Raw genomic sequence first — 16,798 nt, 5'->3', positions numbered from 1 at the left:
CCAGAGCTTCTACTCTTCCCCAAACAGCCTCCTAGGATCCCCCAAATCTCTGATTGAATACCTGACACACAGTGGGTATTACGCAGATATGTGTGAGTGAATCAACAGATGTTGAATCATCAGGGCCATTTAAAATATATTTAAAATAGCAAAGGAGGGTAAGAAAATCGAATCATTTGAGCGCAAGCTATTTGTGCATTTGACAATCACAGCAAAAGCATCTAAACAGCACGTTTGTTAGTGGTCTGTGGGTTAATTAGTAGGTTCATGCTTGCTTCTGTGGAAATAAGACCTCATTATCCCGTCTTTTATATTTCAAGTCTGACATTTATGAAAGGTGAACAGATAACTTATCTGTAAGAGCAGCCAGCCGCTGCAGGGCTCCTGCCTTGACAAAAATACTTCTCCTAGTGTTTGTTTTCCTGGGAGTCTACACTCGTGGCTTTTTTGGCAAGACCCTTTTGAAACCTGGGACTGCAGATGGGAAGCAGTGATCTGGCAGCTCCATCAAAGCCACAGAAGGAAAGAGGGGAGGATCCCTCTCTTGCTGGTGACCTTTCGGATTCTGTCCCATGAGGTTGCTTTCCCTCTCTGAGAGACTTGACTGGCCAGAGAACACTTCTGGTGGCCAGCCTCTGTGTACACGTCTGAATTTAGGGAGGGGTCAAGTTCAGAGATCTTCGGGGCTCAAAGAGGGGGCAGATCAGATGATGGGTGGTGCTCACAGCTTTCTTCCTGGCTAGACCACACCAGTACTTTCTCAGAGAAGTCTTCAGCTATTCTCCCCCCAAAATGGAAGCTTCCCTTTTTTTTCTGAGTACCTAGGTAACTCTTTCCAAAGAGTAACTTTTAGTAGCTAGCGATCATGATAAAAATAGCTCATATTTATTGAGTACTATCAATGCCCAGCACTGTTGTGAAGGCCATGAGTCCCCACAGCAGTGCCATGAAGTAAATGTTAATATAATTAAGCTGATGATAAAGCGATAGCTGACTCTTGATGTGGCAGTACTTCCTCATGTGAGTACAGATGTCCGAACTCATTGAACTGTACTACTTACATGGTGCCAGTTTTTTGCACATAAATTACACTTCAATAACGTTGATTTAAAAATTACATGAACACCTGTACAGTGCTTGCTGCTTGGCTAAGCATGATTCTGTTTTATGCACAGTATCCCACTGAATCATAACAGCCCTGTAAGGTCACATCATCTAGTTAGTATAATCCCAATTCTACCCAACTTTCAATACCAAGGAAATAACAACCCCCATACTAACAATATTTTACATTTACGAAGCACTTTGCAGTTTTCCAACATCTTCCTGTGCCTTGCTTGTAAACTCCCCTCAGTCTCTTTGAAAGTTCTAGAGTAATCATTCCCCATACCGCTTGCTCCTCTGGCAATGAATCACGTGTGATTTTTTACATACTCCCACTTTGTAAGGTTTTGTAAAACTTGCTATTTCTGTTCAACTTCTGCCTTCTTAGTTCTTCCCTTCACATAGCCTGTAACTATGCTTAAGGCGGAGGTCCGGAAAAAAGTAAACAAGAAAGAATGAACTTGAAATTAACCTCAGGAGGATAAAATTCCAGGTTTAGATTTGGCCAAGTCATTTTAACCTCACCACACCTTGATTATTCTCAACTGTGCAATGGGGTAATAGTATCTACCATACCTTTATTGTGGGTGCCTGCTATATTGGTAAGATTATTATGGTCTTTTAAAGTGTATCTAGACTCTGGAAGTGAGATGTGTAGGTTCATATCTTAGTCATACCACTTACCTATGTGACTTAGGGATGCCTCAGTTTTCTCATCTGTAAGATGGGGATATTAAAAGTACTGACGTCACAGGGTTGACGTGAGGATCAAATGAGTTGATATACACAAAATTCCCAGAACAATGCCTAGAACATGGCAAGTACTATATAAGTGAATTACTATTATTAGCATTGTTCTTGTTACTCAATCTAGGCTAAAACTATATTTTGTAAGCCAGGCAAAAATTGATACCTTTACTTCGCTGATGTGGAAGCCAAAGTTTAGTAGGTTATGAGACTGATCAATATCCAGTTAGTTAGAAGGTAGCAGAGCTCAACTCACACACTGTTGGGAGGATGAATGCCGGAACGTGACAATGCTATGTCAAGTGTGCAATGTTCTGCAATGTGGTGGCATGAGAGGGTGCTGTGGCTTCTGCTCCTCTTATCACAGTTCCTGGCACCTAGCACATGGCTGCTGATAAAATAAACGCAGTCTGTGAATGGCTCACTACCTGCTAGGCCATGTGTTGAGGCATTACATATGTTGTCATGTTTAATTCTTGTCAGGACTCTGGGAGTCAAGATTATCTTCCTCATTTACAGAGGAAGAAACCAAAGTTCAGAGCAGTTGAGAGAATTTGTCTTCATTACTCAGATAATAAATGACAGAGCTGGAATTCGAACACATGACACTCTAACTCCCAGGCCCAGGCTAGTAAACACTACACTAGATTCCTTGAATTTGACTGTGAGGCAGAGGGTCGGGGGGAGGCCTTGGGTATGGGAGGAGCTGGCTTCAGATGCCCTTTAGGTGTTTGGATTCAGCTTTCAGGCTCATGGCTCAGTCTCCCTTCCCCCAACATGGCTTGTGACATCTGGAAGGGCACAAGCCCAGGAGTGGGTCACCTAAACCAGAGACATGTTGTGAGTGGCTTCCCAATGCCCCTGGGAGCCCTGGTGAATGAAGTCCCAACATTCCATGAGTTGTGTTTTAATGCTTACCTTCTGTGAAGGTCTTAGCTTCCAGGGAGAGAAGGAAAAAGCGGAGAATATCTGAACTGGGCATCCTCATCCCCATTCTCAGCACCCAGCCTTTGCCCCATTGTGCCTTCTGTTGCCTGCACCGCCCACTTTCTTCCTGCCTTGGCCTACCTGGCTTCCTCGACCCGCACACTCTGCCTTCCCCATTTGTTGGTCTAAAAAACCCTGGCCAAGGGCTCCTTAAAGGAGTAGTTGATTCCAGCACTGGGGCAGGGAAAATCCGAGATGAGCCAGGAGCATCTTGGGGTGCCAGAAAGCAAGAAAGTTCTCAAAATATGATAGAGACTTTTCCAAAGAATGCAAGAGCCCATGTGAAGAAACTCTAAATAGGCAGAGCTGGAACAATCTGAGTCACAAAATAAATAAAGATAGTAACCCACAGATTATAACCCATAGAATAAAATAAATATCCACAAGTCCATACTGGTATAAATAAATAATTGAATAAGTTCAACTGGCGTTCCTGCCTTTACATCCTTCATACATGCTGTGCCCCCTGCCTGGAACGTCCTCCCTCTGCACGCAGTGAGCTTCTCTTTATCTTTTAGGACCCAAGAGAAGGATTTCCTGCTCTGTAAAGTGTTCCTGGATGTCTTGAGCATAGCTGGTCTCCTCTTCCTGTTCCATGTCTCCTATATTTTGTGTATATTTCTATCCGGGCCCTCCCCACACTATTCCTCCATAACCTACGAATGTCTGGAGAGCAGGTACCATAGCTCAGTCATCTGGGCATCCCCTGCATGTGGCACAAGGCCTGAAGCACAGATGCTTTTGAGAACTTGCTGAAGTAGGTTTTTCTTTCTCAGTTACGGATTCCATCATCCACCTAAGTGCTCCCACCAATAACCCGGGAGTCAACCTTCCCTCTTCTCTTGCCTATCTGCCCTAGTCCAATCCGTCTGGGTCAGTTCTGTCCACTCTTCTCCAAGAGAATGATTGGTCCAGGCTTTCTATGCCATCTGCCACACACACATGCCCAAACTTCCCTTACAACATGTTCTTACCTGGGCTTTGCAGCCTGCTTCCAGTTGATTCTGCAGAGGGTTGTTTCTAAACACAATGCATGCAGATATGAAGATGAGGTGAGTAAATGGCTTCAGCAAAATGAGGTTCTCATGATACTATACTGAACACTTCATGCATCCATTCCTCAGAACTACTGTACCAAGTAGGTACTGTTTTTCATCTCTCCTTTGCAAGTGAGAAAAGTGAGGGATTGTGAGGTTAGGTAGCAAGTTCCAAGTCACAAGACATGCTGGTGTTAGAGATGGGGCAGACCCCAGCCCTGGAAGTTGCACTGATTAACTTGCCTCTTTATTCGTCTTAGATCCCCTTATGCTTTTCAGTCTCTAGGCACCAGTGATGGATTTGGGGATCATGGGAAAGAAAGGAAACACACAAAAAGAAAGAGGAGCTGGGGCTGGAGAAGAAAGCAGAGACCCCCAGCAGACATCTGGGGCTCCAGGGAGAGTCTGAGTCACAGAAAAATCATAAAAGCAAGAGAATCTGAATATTAAGAAATCAAGGGTAAATGATCATTCCCTAGGATTCAAATTTGGAAATTGTCTTTTTCCATAGAGGAAGAGAATTGAAGTATTGATTGCATTTATTTTCTCATGACACAAAAGGTAAATTAATCCTTTTAGAGCAGAAAACATGTTTTTATTACATTCTGAGTAATTTCCTTTGAAAAAGCAAAACATTTTTTAGAGCCACTGGCAGTAAAACTAGATTTTCCCCCCACATCTTAGATGAGAATGTGTGTCATTATTCATGCATAATCTGATTCCAAATGATTCCTTGTTTACAGTTTGTTTTTTGTATTTCCTTATGTAAGCAAGAATTAATACAGTCAGACATGAAAGAAGTAAGTTAAATTATTTTTACTGCTTCTCTTTAGGACGTACAATATGTCTTCTTTAACTCTCAATGACACGTAAAACAGTCAGAGAAAAGCACAAATAAATACCTATGGAAACAAAGACAAATATCCCAAGAAAAGGCTATATGCTTTGGGGTCTTGCCTGGCCTGCCTTCCTCCCTGGCACTGCTGGGTACCAGGGGACCTGGTCTTCCCCCTCCCTGACAACCTTTGGGTGCCACCCCATCCTGGCTTGCCATCTCAGAGAACCTCCTCCCAGCTAAGCTGGAAGCAAGATGAATATCCAGATGTGCATGCCTTTTGCACATGCTGGGGAGAGTGGCTCCCGGTGGAGAAAGGCCCTAGCTATTCTCATTTCCAACCCAGAGAGCTGCCAACAACCTCTGGTGTGTGCAAATGATCTGAAGATCGTATTTGTGTGTTAGTTTGTTAAATGATTTGTCAAAGAATTTCAAAGTCTACCTGGAACTTTAAAAAGACTTGGTTGTTGCTACATATTGGCTATTGTGAATAATGCTGCAATAAACACTGGGGTGTTCATATCTCTCTTCAAGATCCTGATTATAATTCTTTTGGACAAATAGCCAGAATTAGGATCACTGAATCATATGGTAGTTCTACTTTTAATTAATTTTTATTTTTTGATACAGGGCCTTGCTCTGTTGCCCAAGCTGGACTGCAGTTGCATGATCCTGGCTCACTGCAGCTTCCACCTCCGGGGTTCAAGTGATCCTCCCACCTCAGCCTCCCTAGTAGTTAGGACTACAGGTGTGCCCCACCATACCTGGCTAATTTTTGTATTTTTTTTTTTTTTTTTTTTGTGGAGACGGAGTTTTGCCATGTTGCTCAGGCTGGTCTCAAACTCCTAGGCTCAAGTGATCTGCTCACCTTGGCCTCCCAAAGTGCTGGGACCACAGGTGTGAGCCATTGCACACAGCTTATTTTTACTTTTTTTTAGCAACCTCCATACTGTTTTCCATAGGGGCTGCATCATTTTGCATTCCTACCAACAGTGAACAAGGATTTCAATTTCTCCACATTCTCACCAACACCTGTTGCCTTTTGTGTTTTTGGGTAGCAGCCATCCTAACAGGGGCAAGGTGATATCACATTGTGGTTTTAATCTGCGTTTCTCTGATAATTAGCGATGTTGAACATCCTTTCAGATACTTGTTGGCTATTTGTATGTCTTCTTTGGAGAAATGTCTATTCAAGTCTTTAGCCCACTTTTTAATTGGTTATTGGTTTTTTTGCTATTGAATTGTAGGGGTTTCTTACATATTTTGAAAATTAAGTCCTTATCAACTATATGATTCACAAATATTTTCTCCCATTCTGTGGGCTGCATTTTCACTCTGCTGATTATTTCTTCTGTGCAGAAGCTTTTAAGTTTGGTGTAGTCTCACTTGTCTATTTTTGTCTTTGTTGCCTGTGCTTTTGGTGTCATTTCCATGAAATCATTGCCATAACCAATGTGATAAAGCTTTTTCCCCATATTTTCTTCTGAGAGTTTTATAGTTTTAGTCTTACATATACATTTCCATCAAGAGACGAATGGATAAGAAAATGTGACATACACACGCACACACACACACACACAATGGAGTAGTATTCATCCCTTAAAAAGAAGGAAATCCTGCAATATGTATTAATATGGATAAACCTTGTGGACATTATACAAAGTGAAATTGGCCAGACACGTAAGGACAAATTTTGCATGCTTCCACTTATATAGATATCTAAAATAGCCAAACTCATAGAATCAGAGAGTAGAAGGGTGGTTACCAGGGGCTGGAAGAGAGAGATAAATGTGTTTGCTAATCATGGGGCATAAAGTCTCAATTGTGCCTGATGAATGAGTGTCAGAGATCTGCTGTATAATATTGTGCCTATCATCAATGCTGAATTGTACACTTAAAAAGGTGTTAAGAGGGTAGGTCTCCTGTTAAGTGATTTTATCAAAATTAAAATTTTATATATTAAAATCATAAATAAAAATAAAATATTATATAATAAGCCTTGGTCAACATAAAGGATGTCTCAAGGCACAAATTAGATCGAGACAAGCAAGGGACAGAGGGCTTACATGTAAGGACATGCTCACTCTCAGGCGGTAACCTGCACTGACTTGAGCCTGAAAGAGAGTGGCTTCTTACATTTTGAATCCTAGACACCTCTCTTGCCTCATTCTAGTTTCAGTCTAAAGATGCCTCTGTATGTGTGACTTTAAATTCATTTTTATACGCCTTTCCTGGAACTCTGTTCTTGGCAATCCGAGCAACTTACAGTTTGCTAACTTACATTTCCGTAAACAACTCTGTATACGTGATGTCTGTTTAGAAATATGTTTCTACCTCTTTAATTCCTGTGTATGTGACATATAACTCCTTTGTGCCTTCATTATAAGAAAAACACAGAAGCCATTTTTTTTTGCATTTAAAGCAGAGATGAAATAGATAGCATATTTTTGATAGGGATGATCAACTGTGGCAGTAACAGGGCTGTAAAGTTTGACCTTATGAATCTGGAATACTATGGCCGCTGGGAAGTGGAGGCCTCCTGTATCCCTAGGTCTGTCTTGTCATCCCATCACCCCCCCAAATTCTCTTTGAAGAGATAAAGTGCCTTTATTTTCTCTCCAACTCAAATAAAGTGTATTCATTGTCATCTGTTAGTAGGTCTTAGGCTCAGAGGACAGTTGGACATTCTGCAACTAGATACCATAGTGAAACTGACATGAAATATAATAGCAACTTACTGAATCTTTACCAGGTGGCAGCCCCATTCTCAGCCATCACTTAAATCTTCTGCCCGGTACCAATCTTGGAACCAGGCAAGAGGGGCTCCTGCTTTGGGCCCTGTGTGCATGGGTGTGCATACATGTTCCATGAGCTCTGCCTTGGCTCTTTGCAGGCTGTGCCTCTCCCCCTGGTGATGAAACTCTGGGGCTAAGGGTATATGTTCACCTGGAACTCACATCTCCTCTTCTAGTCCACACTCAGGGTGTTCAGGACCTTGGAATTTCCTGTCTATGTCTGCACACACCTCTCTCCTAGGTCTGTCCTCTCAAAGGAGGATGGCACTGCCAGTGTGTGTCCCTAGATCGAAGAGGTGGACAACTGGGGTGGGGTGGATATCGGAGTGGAGGGGTATCTGGAGCAGGGATAGGTAGATCATGCACTTGAGAACCCCTTTTGTATTCTGTTTCTTCAGCCCTGCAGATGTTAGGAATGGGCCTGCTCACTACAGCTCTGTGAGGTTTTCTTCTTATTTATCTTCATTTTATACAAAAAGAAACTGAAACATATAAAAGTCCAGATATCTCCAAATGCACACATTGAGATATGTCCAGGTCAGGGAGCCTGGATTTTAACTCAGGAAGCCTGGCTTCAGAGCCCCCAGCTTTATCCATGGTCCTGACAAGCTGCAGTCTCCCTTCTGAGATCACCACCACCTGGTGATGCCACACTACAGTGTAATAGGGAGATCATGGCAGCTACCCCAGAGGTAGCAGCAGCAGTAGCAGCGGCGGCAGCAGCAGCAGCAGCCGTGAGGGCTTCCCGTGAGCAGGCCCTGCATTGGGTGTTCTGATGCAGTGTGTTAGTCAGGGTCGACCAGAGAAACAGAACCAATAGCATGCATGTGGTTTCTCATAATGTGTTGGCTCATGTGACAGTGGAGACTGGGACCCAGAAAAGCTGATGGTGTCATTGGAAGGCCTGAGAGCCAGAGGGCCGATGGTACAAGTGGTATACATTCTAGTCCGGGGGTAAAGCCTTGAGAACCAAAAGTGCTGAGGGCAGAAGAATGATATCCCAGCACAAGCAGTCAGGCCAAGCAATCCCTTCCTTGCCTTTTTGCTCTGTTTAGGACCTCAGTGGATTGGATGGTGCCCACCCACACTGGGAAAGGCCATCTGCTTTGCCCAGTCCACCAATTCAAATGCCAGTCTTTTCCAGAATTACCTGCACAGACACGCCCACACACAATATCTAATCAGCTCTCAGGACATCCCATGGCCCAGTCAAGATGACGCATAAAATTAACCATCACAAGTCAGAACAACCTCAGCCTGGAGGCAGAGTCCTGGAGAGGTCCTTTCGTGTCAGGTGTTACTTACTTAGTCGCTGGATTGCAGATAGATCCTGGGGGGCAGTGGAAGCCTGATCGGTGGCTGAAAAAGATGAGAGGGCATGAGGGAACTTAGTGACTTCACCAAGCCTGGACCTTTAACCAATATTAAATAATGGAATGAACTGAGAATGTTTCCATAAACCTGTGTTATCCAATAACATATCTACTAGACTCAACTGGCTATTTAAATTTGAGTAAAATTAAATCAAATTAAAATATAGCTCCCCAGTCACACTTGCCATGTTCCATGTGCTCAATAGCCACACGTGGCTGGCAGCTACCCTATCAGAAGCACAGAACAGTTCCATCACTGCAAAAAGTTCCACTGGACAATTTTTGAGTGGCCTTTGCCACTATTATTGATTTTGAAAGGATACATTTCCAACCTGTATCGGTCCGTTCTCACACTGCTATAAAGAACAACTTGAGACTGGGTAATTTATGAAGAAAGGAGGTTTAATTGGCTAATAGTTCCACAGGCTGTAAAGGAGGCATGGTTGGGGAGGCCTCAGGAAATTTACAGTCATGGTAGAAAGGCAAAGCGGAAGCAACCACCTTCTTCACAGGATGGAGCAAGAGGAAGAGAGAGAGCAAAGGGGAAAGCACTACACAGTTTCAAACAACCAGATCTCTCGTGAGAACTCTATCATGAGCCAGCACTAGGGGGATGGTGTTCAACCATTAGAAACCCCCACCATGATCTAATCACCTCCCACTAGGCCCCATCTCCAACACTGGGGGATTACAATTCAATGTGAGACTTGGGTAAGTCCCAAACCATATCGCAACATTTTTGCCTTATTTCCAAGAGTCAAATAATTTTTTTACTGATATGCCAAAACAGGATTAGGAAAGCATTTGATGCAGCAGATTAATTTGTGCTCTTGACTTTTAAGACCTTTAGTATGCTCATGTGCATTTTGACTATCCAAGAGGAAACTACAGAAGGCAATGTTTTCCAAATTATTTGGACTAGATTATCTTATTTTTTTCAGTATTTATTGGGTCTGATGTTCCATCTATAAGGTGCTCCATCCAAGTAGGAAATGTTTCTTTAGAGGATGAATCTGAAGCCAAACTTGTGGGGATTCTTTTTCCTGGAAAATCCAGCTGCCACATAACAAGTCAGGATACTCTGAGACCTGCATGCTGGAGAGGCCCTGTCCAGAGCATCAGACACAGGGGAAACTACTTTGGTCCCTTCAGACCAGACCAACCATTCATTGAATACTTCTGTGTGACAACAGTTGATGCCCAGAGGGACTGACCAGTCACACACTGCCCCAATTTCTGACTTAAAGAACCCAGGAGATATAATAAAGTGGTGCTGCTTTAAGCCACTAAGTTTTGAGGAGTTTCTTATGTGGCAGTAGTATCCAGTACAGAATTTCTCCACCAAGAAACGAAAAGCATTAACAAATCAGTCACTTATCCTTAGCTTACAGCTTCTTTTCGGACCTCAAATGAAAAATAAAGTAAAACAAAAGATGCCAGCCATTGATTATTACTAAAAGGGATCTGGACTAAGATATTTAAGGGCAAAGCAAGATAAAGGCAAATTCTGATTATGTTAGTTATCCACGCTGCATATCAAATTACCCCAAAATGTATTGGCTTAAAGGGACTGGATAATCTTTCTGTAGGTCAGGAATCTGGGTGAGCTTAGGTGATCTTCTGGCTCAGGGTCTTTCTAAAGCTGCAGTCTAGGTGTGTAAGCTGAGGCTGCAGTCATCTGCAGCCTCCACAGGGGAAGAACCCACTTCTAAGCTCACTCATGTGGCTGTTGGCAGAATTCATTTCCTTGTGGGCAGTTGGACTGAGGCCTCAGTCCTTCCCTAGCTGTTAGCTGGAGGGCATCTTGGTTCCTAGCCATGCAAACCTCTCTATAGGGAAACTCCCAACATGACAACTGGCTTCTACAGAAAAACTGAGAGGCCAAGAGAAAGTGAGTGTATTAGTCCGTTCTCACACTGCTATGAAAAAATTTCTGAGACTGAGTAATTTATAAAGGAAAAAGGTTTAATTGATTCACAGTTCTGCAGGGCTGGAGAGGCCTCAGAAAACTTACAATCATGGCAGAAGGGGAAGCAAGCATGTCCTTCTTCACATGTTAGCAGGAAGGAGAAGAATGAATGCCCAGTGAAGGGGGGAGTCCCTTATAAAACCATCACACCTTGTAAGAAGTAACTCACTATCACGAAAACAGGATAGGGGAACCACACCCATGATTCAATTATCTCCACCTTGTCCCTCCCATGACATGTAGAGATTATGGGAACTACAATTAAAGATGAGATTTGGATGGGAACACAGCCAAACCCTATCGTTAAGCAAGACAGAAATTGCCATCTTTTGTAACCTAGCCTCAGAAACAACATCTTATCACTTCTGCGATATTCTGTTCATTGTAAGCAAGTCACTAGGTTCAGCTCACATTCAAGGAAAGGGGATTAAAGAAGGGCATGATTAATAGGAGGCAGGGACCACTCGGGGCAATCAAAGAACCTGCCTACTCTACATTGACCTTTTGTTAATGAGAGTCAGGTTGCAGTTACCTGATGGTTAGCAAGGTTCTTGCACTGACATCGCAGAAAGCAGTGACAACACTGTATTATATAGGATATGACTATTACAAATAGAAGACAACAACTCATATCTGCTTTCCCAACATATCTGCCTTCAACCCCTATTCCCCCCATTGCCCCTCCTCCCTGTGGATCTTTGCCAAGTTCATGCAGCATTGTTGTCTAAGGTATGGACGTCTTGAGCTAGACTTTCCATGTGGTAGCTTCTTGTAGTTCTGCTTTCTTGGAAAACTCCACATGTTCTTTTGATCCTTCTGCCTCTGCTCTGTGTTCATTACTGACCTAAAAAGCATGCAGTTAAATTCATCTTATCTTAACAGCTGTTGTATTGCTCTTCCTAGAACATGGGAAGCACAGTAAGATAATCCTTCAGCAGAAAGAGAAGATTCGGCATGCACACTGGGGTGAGGATAAATAACTCCACTTGTCACATATATTAGCTAAGGTTATAAGGTTCCAAGGTATCACAAGAGTAGCTTCTTAGATTGTAAAGTGAATGTAGTAAGGTGCAAAATTAATAGTATGCTCAAAATTAGCCCCTGAAAAATTTCCTTAACTTCCACATAAAGTACAGAATACATTTTGTATGTACCTTGCAGGCTATCGAAAAATTTATCACCTAGGCTTTTCTTTGTCCTGCATTGGAAAAGATTATCATTTCTTTGATTGAGGCACAGATGAAGTGGTTACCTTGGTTTACTGCCATTGTTCTACCAAAATATTCTTATTTAGTTCTGTATCACCCAGCGGGTTTACGAGAGTTTATACAAGTTGAAAGAGTGTATTTGGTTTTACTGTCTATGTTTTTTGTTTGTTTGTTTTGTCAATAAAACAAAGAAAGCAAGCAAAAGAAGTAGTGTGGACTCAGAAAATCTAGTAATAGTGTGGCTCAGCAGTTAGTTACCTTATTCTGTAAAGAAACAGTAAATAATTTAGGGTTTGCAGGCCATACTTCTTCTGTTGCAATACTTCAACTCTGCCTTAGATCATGAAAGCAAACAAACCTAAATAATGGTCATAGCTGTGTTCTAATAAAGCTTAATTTACAAAAAAACTGTGGTAGGTCAAACTTGGAGTATGGGTCATGATTTGCCAAACTCTGGCATAGTTGAGTGATTACTTGTCTGGTTTACTTTGCACTAACTCTCTAAAATCATCCATCCTTCCATTTGCTCACCCATTCATGCAGTCAATTAGCTAGGCATCCCTTCATCTATTCATCTATCTACACATCCATCCACACATCCACCCATTCATTCATCCATTTACCCATCCATCCTCCACCCATCCATCCATCCATCCACCTATCCATCCAGTCATTTATCTAGGCATCTATCCATTCATCCATCCACCTATTTATCCATTGAGTCAACTGGCCATCCATCCATTCATTTATTGATTCAGCACATGTTTATTGAGGGCCTGCAGTACACAGGAAGCACAGACATCCATAGTAGGTGGAATATTATTCTTTTTATGGTGAGCCAAGAGGACACGTGGTAATTATGGCTCTATACCACAACCGTCGCTGAGATTAGTGAAGCTGAGGCAAGTCCCCAAAGTCAGGACATTTGCCTTTTCACATCCAATTGCCTCTTACACCCACCTTCATTCCAAGCTGTCTCTTTTACTTCTTAATTCCTCCTTGAGCTGCAAGAACAAAAACAAACAAATAAGCACATCTCCTTAACATTAGAGCTGCGACTTAAAATCCCTTTGCCCAGGCAAGGTACGGAGTGGTGAGTTAAACAGACCCTTTGAAAGGTGCCCTTGTGTCTCCTTTGCAACCTACAGAGCTTCTCATCCTTTCAAATTCTGACAGAAGTAAGAGTTTCTCTTTAGTTCTTTCTATTGTATACTTACCCATATTTGTAAGACCTTTTTGTTGATCCCAAGCCCTTTAAGTGTTGTCACTGTTACCTCTGGGAACAAGTAAAGAGCCTCCACTAACCCCAGAGACATTTCTGAAATTATTCAGTCCTGAAAAACTTCTAAAGTTTACCTCAGGCCCAGCAAAAAGTACACAAATAGCTAATGACTAGTGCCCAATGCTATAACAAAGATGTGGCATTGCCCCCCAAAATACAGAATAAATGATAGAGGGATGAACATGAAATATCTGGGTTAATTTCTGATGTGGTGAGACAAATTGACACATGCATGTGAGGATCTTTGCATAATGAAAGATCCTTCCGCAAGATCTGCTGTTTGTCTAATACTAACACTTCCTCTAGGAGTTAAGATAATATGAGTCACCGCTTGAAGGGGCTTGGGTTTGCCACCAGGTTGCAACGTTGGCTCCAGCCATGAGGTGGCCTCTCTCCAATTGCTGGCTGGGCCTTCTGATGTGTGCAAAGAGCTTCGAAGTCCCTTTGGTTTGAACAGGTGCTGAAAGCTGGGGAAAGCCAAAATATTTTTTTCTTTCTGGGTCATGAACTGTTTGCTGTTGGAAACATCTGTATGGACAGGCGTATGGGCTAAACATAACAGAAGTGCAATGAACGATGATACCAGTCTTTGCTAGGGAGCCCCCTGAGGACCCCAATAAAGTCCATCTTTTAAGCACGAGCCCCATGCTTCAGGCCACAGCGACAGGCAATGAATCATCCACGTTGGTTAAAAGGCCAAGGTCGCCTCGTAACAACGTTGCCCGTATGCGGCAGTTAAGCCAGGCCTGTCCCCAAATATCACTTGGGGAAGAGGTGTGTGTACGCATGCGTGTGTGTGTGCGCATGCGTGTGTGTGTGAGCCTGTTCAGAGTCAAGTGGTGATGTAGGCCCGCTTTCAGTAGCAAAAATCACCATAATTAGAGGAAATGCTACAAGTTCATTTCCGCAAAAAAGAGCAAGTGAGGGAGAAGGAGCTTAAAGACTAGATGTTTAGACAGGCCTGCAAGCCCCCTTGTGACCTTGCTCTGATATTTAACAAAACATTAATCTTCTTGCCAGCAATTATAAAGGATACAGTGATGTCGCTGGCTCTCGGAGAGTGAGTAATAGTAATTCCATTGTTCCCCTTTATTTATGCCTTGGCTGTACCAGGCAGATGAGGTAGGTTGGGGCTTTGATATGTTATTATTCCGCACTGGCAATACATAAAGGATGATTACACAAATATCTGTCTGTTTCAGAGGCACTGTTTCACACCTCCTTACAACTCCAGATCAAAGCGTTTCAACATTTTATTATGAAATCATGAAAATCCTCCTCTAGTTTGCATATGAATTATAGCCTTTTTTAAAACCGCCTATGTACCCCAGTGACAGTGGCTTTTGAACCGCAAAAGGGAACAAGGTGTTAGATATTTATTCCTTGAAGGCTGTGCTAGCCGGATAATCTTGCCGAATGCTTTTCGCCAGGGTACTGTCCAAGATCTCCAGCAAACACAAAAGCTTGTGGGTGGGGGTACCCTTCATGTCACACAGAGGCCAACGATTTCTCCTTCTCTTGTCAGGAAACAAAATTTGGTATGAAAGCTTCCCTGTGGGATCGAAGAAGAAAGAAAAGTTGATGCACCTTGCAATTTCAAGCTAAACAAAAAAATGCCATCTTTGCCTTCCTAAAATAAAATGAAATCCTTACCCAGTGGTTGGGGTGGTGGCTATGTTTACTATAGGTGATGGCCTCTAAGCTGTCACTCAGACTTTTTGCCCACGTTGATTTGGCAAAAACAGAGGAGAAGCAGTGGCTTCTTTCGTAGGATTTGCGTATAAACTGAGTATCTCCCTTTTTAGCTGATCGCCTTCTCTGGGGACAATTAATAATCTCCCTTGGAATGTGGAGGGTGAGAGAGAAGTCACCTGACAATTTTGATGTTTCCAGCATATATATGTTGCCAAGGGTGTTACTTCTTTTACAGGGGTTTTTGTTTCTTATGCAGATCTATAAGGAGTACACAGACTGCATGAAATCAAAGCCATTCTATTTTAGTTAAAGAGCTTTATTTGGGATGGGAAAGGTGCATTTGTAGTTACAGAAGATACAGTTTGGACTTGAGATTCTCTGGGCTTATGGATGGGCCTCTGGTTTTGATTAGCACCTGTGAACTGGAAGCATCTCAGAGACCATGAAGGTGACCTGTCTTATGAAACGTGGAGGGCGAGGAGGTCCTTCATGAGGACAGAGAGGAAGAAAGAGAAGAAAAGCATGTTCCTTTTCTGAGGAAGTCAAACAAAGTGATATTCTACATGGAACGGATTCCAGACCTCAGCCCGTCCCTGGTCGTGTGCAGGGAAATGGACACTGACAAGACAGAAGGGGACAGTTGACTCTGCGATTGAAAAATCACCCTCCCTGTGTTTGTAGAGTTGCATGTGGTATAGATGGCAAAGTGAGGAACTGACAATGTTTCCTGCAAACGAAGGTCTATCTGCAGGCCTGGTTGTGCTTCTTGCTGGCTTTCATTCAAGGATACTTCAAAGTTTGGTGGGACGTATTATTCTTACAACAAAATATTTGTCTTCATCTCAATTAAGAGCACCCTGAAATGTATACCATTATACGTAAATAGCTCATGGAGTGACTTGTAGTTTACCCTGTTTGGCTTAAAACCAGCAGGGATCTATCAGGATCACAAATCCTACCCTAACTTTGAATCCTGCCCTCGTACCCACACCCCGCTACTTACAGACAATGTGATAGTTGAGACTGTACTTAATTTGCGTCATCCTACCAGCCTGTCTCTATTACTCATCGCCAACAGGAAACATTTGCTCATGGTCTGATCTCTCCAACTGTCAGACCCTATCTCTCCTCTCAGACCTTCTGACTTTCAGACCTGTTGACTCATGCCACTTCCCTCCATTTAGAAGGGCAAATAGTTTCATTTTATAAAGTAGCGTTAAATGATTGGTAATGTCTACCAGGAATACTGTGTTGAGAAGGATTATGAAGCTTAGACTGGACTAGGGGGTGATGGAGAAGAGTAGCTTGATTAATTGGTGATGATTGATTAGTGATGGCTGATTAAGGATGATTAATTAGTGATGGCTGCCATAGTCATAGAGGAGAGAAGGAAGCAACTGTGCTGAGCGTACAGAAGTCACAATGTCTGAGCCTGCTGGGCTGCCCACGCTTCCCCTTTCTCCCTCCAAATGCTACCATCTTCCCAAATCCATAGGGAGTCCTTCCCCTTCCATGGAGCTTTCCCTGCCAGTGATCACCCCCTCTTCCATTGCTGAGCATCTTTATGATGCCAACTTCTACTGAGAATTGAATCATTCTTTGCCTCAAATGATACGGACCTTTTGTCCTATGTCTTTGTTTCCCAGTGAGATGAGACCCTCTCTAGGATGAGACTTACATTTTTCTTTATCAAGCAGCCTAACCCAGGACACATTGATACTGCTTCACAACCATACATGAAATCAAGCTGTGGAACTCAAGTAACT

This window comes from Macaca thibetana, chromosome 20, assembly GCF_024542745.1.
Source record: "Macaca thibetana thibetana isolate TM-01 chromosome 20, ASM2454274v1, whole genome shotgun sequence".
Lineage (NCBI taxonomy): Eukaryota > Metazoa > Chordata > Mammalia > Primates > Cercopithecidae > Macaca > Macaca thibetana.
This window is presented reverse-complemented; position numbering follows the sequence as displayed.